The sequence below is a fragment of the Triticum aestivum genome, chromosome 7B (genome assembly GCF_018294505.1).
Source record: "Triticum aestivum cultivar Chinese Spring chromosome 7B, IWGSC CS RefSeq v2.1, whole genome shotgun sequence".
NCBI classification, from domain to species: Eukaryota; Viridiplantae; Streptophyta; class Magnoliopsida; order Poales; family Poaceae; genus Triticum; species Triticum aestivum.
In genome coordinates, this window is record NC_057813.1 from 291,703,907 (window position 1) to 291,710,640 (window position 6,734).

Sequence of the window (6,734 nt, forward strand, 5' to 3'; positions counted from 1 at the left end):
TGGTGTTTTGCATGAGGGAAATCAACTTCTTTTCTCTTATGAATTGATACCCCACCAAGTTCTGTGTTGGGACCATCAGAGAACTCCGTGCGGCGGTTTAGATGGAAAAAATCCCGAAAAAGCTTGGTACTTCTTGAAGGTAAACTTCACAAAATACTTGAAAATTGCATATATTAGACACGGAATTCGGTCCAATATCTTGTGGATGGAGCTGTAAGCTCGCATGGACATCCCGGAATTTTTTTGATCCGGGCGGGCTAAATCCCCGGTCTAAGTGTTTCATAAATACAATCACCTCTCCATCTTGAGGCTCAGGGGGGCACTCAGGGACAGGGACTCGCCAATGAAGGACCCTTTTTGAGACTAAAGCGCCAGTGGTAACATTGATTTGTGTTTCCGTGATCCGGGACGGAACCCAGTTGCAAGCAGAGAATTGTTTGGTCATCTTGGAAAGCAAACTGTAAAGGAAAAATGAAGGTCGGTTTACGATTGACGGTTCAAGTGCACTAATCGGTGTTAAACCTGGAATTTGATCAAAGCATACATGTGAGATAAACCAGAAATTACTATTCAAGTCAAGATGGCGGTTTAAGTGAGGGTAATGGTATATGGCAGATTGTCAACCACTAAAATTTAAACCGCCCTTAGGTGGAAGAGCCAGAGCTGAAAATCTACTAAGTGTCGACAGAAACAGGTTTCACAAAATGACAGTGTAAATTTGGATCTACCGTGGTTCAGTAAGAAGATTATTCTGAGCCCTAAAATGGCGACAACAGAACACCATAAGTCCAGAAGGGAACTATCAAGGCAAGAGGAGATACTACGGCGAGGTAAACTAAAGTTATGTATCAATGGCCGCCGGAGCAGGAGGATAAGTTCATCTAGTTTCAACAATATGCAAAAAGGTAGCAAGCAAAGATGAACATGTGGGAGCATGGATGAACGCAGAAACCCTAAATACAGATCTAGGGTTGAGAGGAGGAGGTTTACCAGATGCGTAGGGATAGCGGAGAAGAGCCGCAGGTTTCTGGTACAATCAGGTTGATGCAGCGGCCTTTGTCGATGCAGTGCTCGAAGGTTGAGGGCGGCGGCGGAGCTTCAGAGCTTGAGCGTCGCGAGGAGGAAGAAGAGGCACGGAAGGATAAGAAAGAAAGGACCCCTAAGCCTATTTATAAGGCAAAGGGATAAATGGCAGGCGCGGGAATCAAGGAGCCTGAAGCGGCAAAAGTGGGCGCGGCTGTCGCCTCGATCTTCGGGGTACCATTAATGAAGGGAATCTTTTTAATCTTTTTATACAGAGATGACGTCATGATAATCAGTTGCTTTGTCTAGAGGATGACGTTACGGCGATTTAACAAAGTTTACAGGAGAAGACATCATGGCGGTTTACAAGAAATATTAGGAGATGTGCATGGAACTTTAAGTATTGAAGATTGACATGAACAGGTTCAAATCAACCTGGGGCCTAATGTTGGGGATATAACTACTGAATGTAAACTGCCCAGGAGAGACCGGTTCACCTTCAACTATATTGAAGCCCATGAAGACCCAGAAGATGGTGCTTTACTAATGAAGCTTAGAGGCCCAGAGCCTAAAGGCGGATTAGGGCCCATAGTGGTAAACTGCCATGGTTATGTAACTTGTATTGTAAGTTAGGGAAGGAGAGACTGAGCCGGACACTTGTATGAGCCGGCATCGGGACTCTATAACCAGCCGGGCGTCAACCCGTGTATATAAGGGGACGACCTGGCGGCGGTTCAGGGACAAGAAACAACAACTCAAGATCTAGGCAAAGCGTGTTTAGCTCCCTGGTTATCGAGACCCCAATAATCCCAACACAACTAGACATAGGCTTTCACCTTCATCGAAGGGGCCGAACTAGTATAAAATCCTCGTGTCCTTTGTCCGGTTTAACCCCTTTAAGCTAACCCGTCGCGATGGCTCCATGACTAAGTCCTTTCACGAGGACATCTGACGTGATATTTCCACGACAGAGGTCCTGGAAGAGTTTGACATTGCTCAGTGCTGAAGCTGATCTTCAAGACGATGGCTTCATAGAAAGATTCAAGTTCGACACCACTCCTCCCAGGAATGCTGTCTTGCGTCGAACCCCGTCTCTTGAAGATTCAGAGTACTCCTCCTCCACGGCGACTGTTAATGCCAGAGTCCTTGATGACACCGATGATGCTACTTCACCACCTTCAACTTCGACGCGTATCAACACTGCACCAAGTTCCTCTGCACCATCAACTCTCAACGACGACCCTGCTGCCTCACCTACTCCTCATGGGAACGAGTAGCGACTATGTCTTCAAACCTTTTTGGTCCTCACTGACAAAAGGGGGAGAAGCATATGTTGATAGTCTTCAAGCGGGTCCATATGGGTGGTTGCTATACTTTTGCCTGGTGTTTACAACTCTCACTTTTGATACATTTGGTTCTTTGAGTTGTAACACTTAAACTTGATGGCCGTCTGCTACTTTTTCTGCTATTCTATGATGCGATGATAAATTCCGCATGTGTGATGATAAATCCTGCATGAAGTCATTCCGCAGACGTCCATTTTTCATTATGCATGTCATTATTCTTGTACATCTATTCATGCATGATGTATTGTCTTCATATGGTGAAGAGGATCTCCACGAGTACAACCTGCCATGTGCATTTGCATTCCAACGCAAAACATTTATATGCACATATTCAGGGGGAGCCTTTTTGCCACCTATGAATACAATATCTTAATCCTTTACAATTTCACATACTTTTATCCCCGTTGAAAACTTCAACCAGTTTGTCATCAATCACCAAAAATGGGGAGATTGTAAGTGCATCTAGTGCCACCCCTAGTTGGTTTTGGAGTATTTATGACAAACTTGGTTGGGGGACTAATGTGTTTGTGAGAATTGCAGGATAACACAGGTAGTAGTCCCTCATTGATTTGGTTTACCTACCGGAGATGACCCCTAAAAATGTGTAAAGACATTGAAGACAATGGTGGTCTGTGAAGCTATTCACGTTGAAGACTATGACATGAGAAGACATAGAGTGAAGACTATGGAGCGCGAAGACTAGTTGTTTCATTGTTTCCTTTTCTTCTTGGTTGAGTCATAGGAACCACCGCACTGTTAAGTGGAGTCCAAGTGAACAAAGTCAGAGTGACTGAAGTAATGCTCAACCAAATCCTATGTCTTCGAGCGAAGACAATGAGAGCAAATCTTATCCAGAGTCGGATGAGTCAGCTTTACTTGTAGCCCAAGTCAAGCTGTCGCGTGTGTTTGAAATCTGACCGTTGTGACACATGGCAGTTCCTTAGTGACACAGGGCATTTCAGACAAATCAGGCCGGGTTGCCCAGTGGCTATAAATAGCCCACCCCCTACACCATAAATTGGTGGCTGCTCAGAGTTAGTACACGGCTTTTGTCGTTTGAGAGCAACCCACCTCCGAAGCATTTGAGAGAGAATCCTTGCAAGGACAAAGCCCAAACCACCCAGATCCCAAAGAGAGTTTGGCATCACTAAAGTCTTTCTGTCCACGTGATCTGAAGACTTGTTACACTTGAGGACTGTGAATCCTCCAGCCGGTTAGGCGTCATGTTCCGAGCATCCAAGAGTCATTGTGGATTGCCAGTGAACAAAGTCTGTGAAGGTTTGGAAGTCTACCTTGAAGACTTACCAGAGTGATTGGGCGGGGACTAAGTGTCCTTAGCTCAAGGGGAATAAGGTGAAGAGGCGGTCTTCTGAGTTGAATCTCAGCCTCCCTAACCAGACCTACAATTGTCACAACAACTGGAATTGGTCGAACAAATCTCTGTCCTCCCGAAGCCACTTGTTCTATCTCTCACTTCTCTTTACGTATAGTTTGTCTTTGTGAAGTCATTGCCTGCTTGCATTATCTGTTTGACTTCACTGTGTGACTACTTGTTCTGATTGGCTTCATACTATCTTCCATCTTGATCCACATCCTAGCTGCTGATAGTCTTCATCCTTTCACTTCATTGAATACTTGACTATGGCTTGTCTAGTGTAGTCTACCTTCTGTTTCATACGAATAGTGTCATTTCTATTGTTTGTCTTCGAAACTCCCATGTTTTGAAGACTTTCATAAAAATCGCGTATTCACCCCCTCTAGTCGATAAATAGCCCTTTCAAGAACCTCCCCCGGCAGCATCCTTGCCGAGGCGGCGTACGTAGCCCCGACAAGCTCCTTGCCGGGGCAACCTACGCAACACTAGCAAGGCCATCACCCTTGAGGCTGAGAGTTCTGACACCATCGACAACATTAAGGCCAAGATTTGGGAACACATGCGTGGTAGCATGCAGATCTTCATGAAGATTGATGGCATCTGGGTCCACGTGGGACCAAAAGATGAAGACCCCCAGCAAGACCCTTGTCGGGGACGACCGCGAGGCCCCCGGCAAGCCTTGCCAGGGATGATTGCTGGTCCGCGGCCAGGCCCGCGCCCGGCAAGGATTTTCCACCTCACCATCACTCCAGTGCAATGACCAGTGTGCCAATTAAGTAGGCGCCTGCGTGGCAGCATGTAGATCTTCTTGGAGGCTCTACCACCGCGCCAACACAGCAGCTAGCTAGCCAGCGTGGCACTGCATGCCTTCATTAGCCTGGACACGTGTCAAAGCAAGGAGGGGCGGCGACGGACGGGATGACCTCTATTGCCATCCCCGATAAAGTGAAGGGGCACGTAGGCAGCGCATTAAATGTGTTTGTCCTACGACGCCCGGGATAAGTATGTATACTGTAGATACTTTCCACCTCCTGTGTGCCGCAGTGGCAACCCCTTGACATATAGAAGGAGGCCCGAGGCATACTAAGAGGGGATTGGGACTTTTTGGACTGGGCATGCACCACAGCTAGTTCAAAAGCTCAAGAACACATATATACACTCAAGCAAGACTAGGGTATTACGCATCCTTGCGGCCCGAACCTGGGTAAAAATCCCCTTGTGCTGACTTCTAGACCTGCTCTTCGTGCAGCTCCTCTCCCCGCTGAACGTAGAAGGGATCGCCCCTGATGCCATAGGTGCTCGTTTCCCTGACATCCTTGGCGCACCAGGTAGGGGGGAGTTAGTTGTGACAATCTGGTTTATTAGTTAGTGCAGCAGTTTCTTCATTGCCATGGCTCCGAAAAAGAAGGCGATCGCAGCGGTCGGCTCGTCCGGAGCCGCTCCACCCGCACCAGCATGGACGGGTGATGTTGCGGACGCTGGTGGCGGAGGAGATCAAGATCGCCCACACCACCTAGATAGGAGAAGCAAGGCGAGCAACATCGTTTGCAGCCACAACTATGATCCGCGCGGCGACAAAAAACTAAGTCACGGAAAACCTTGAGTAATTCCTTTTTGTAAGGTTATTTTCCTTGGATGGTCTTGGTCTTTGTATGGAAAACCTGCACGTGAAGGAACCCTGCCACTATTGGCCGCACCCTTGTTCTGTTTCGAATCCGCTCAACAGCTCAAGTGGCTACGCCAAGAACGGCAAGGTGGCTTGCCTGGCAGCGACTCCCCCAAGCAGGCTACTAAGGATCTGTCCTTCGAAGCGCCGACGGCAAGGGTTAACGCGCTGGCAAGCCTATCTGACTAAGCGTAGGTATAGTACATACAAAAAGAAATCAGACAGGGAAATAGCATGCATTCAGTTCAAAGCATAGCAGAGTTATATTACATCAGTGATTGCCAATGATTCTTTGGTCAATCAGAATGACACCAAATCGAGCCACTGGCCAGACACCCTTTTCCCTGGTATACGAAGAAGAAGCAGTTCTCCCCAAGGAACTCATATATGGGTCACCTCGAGTGCTCGCTTATGATGAGCTTGAGCAAGAGCAGTTGCGCCAAGATGATGCAATGCTCCGCGAGGAAGATTGTCTCCAGGCTATTGTGCGAGCCGCTCACTACCAAGAAGCCTTGCGCCGCTACCATAGCCTCAATGTTCACGCCTGAAGCCCAGAGGAACGCGACCTTGTTCTTCGGCGTGTTCAGTCTGCCAAGAATTCAAACAAGTTGACGCCAAAGTGGGAAGGCCCTTATCAGGTAATATGAGTCACCAGGCCCGGCGCTGTCGACGTTCTGGGAACGGGGGTCCCCAAACTTGCCTGCCCACGGCCTGCGGTGTGGCTCGAGTGGTGGCCCAGTACGGCACATCTTCATCAACGCAAGACTCAAGACCCTCGCGAGGGGCCAAGCCTCGCGGGGCGGACGACACAAGACTTCCTCAGGAGCGGCCCCGCCAGGGCTCGCGAGGAGGCAGAGAGATCAAGGCAAGGGTACCTCGCGAGGTGCTCGTGACGCAAGCCATGACGATCGAGACCAGGCGGGTGCCAGGCAGGTGCCGGCCCGCGCAGAGTCCTTGTTTCCTATTTAGTGCAAAGGGGGCAGGCACAGGCGTGGAGTACCGAGGCATCGGGCAAAGGTTACCATTTCAGTGCAACGAGACCAAGACCAGCAGAGCGGCAGGATGGAGGTCACCGTGGAGCCCAAGACGGAGTCATCGCCGGTGCCTTTGGCAGCCGAAGACCAACTTTAGTCAGGATAACTTGTACTAGATGTTCCCCTTCAAAATGGACATTGTTGGCTCCCTTTCCGCTCAATATTTCGGAAGAGGACTAGGGCCTCCATAAATAGGGCTAGCCACCATAGTTGAGGGCATTGAGTTCTCATCGGATCCTTCTCAAGAAAACCACCACCACAAGAACACCTCTCGCGAGGCTGTTCTTCCC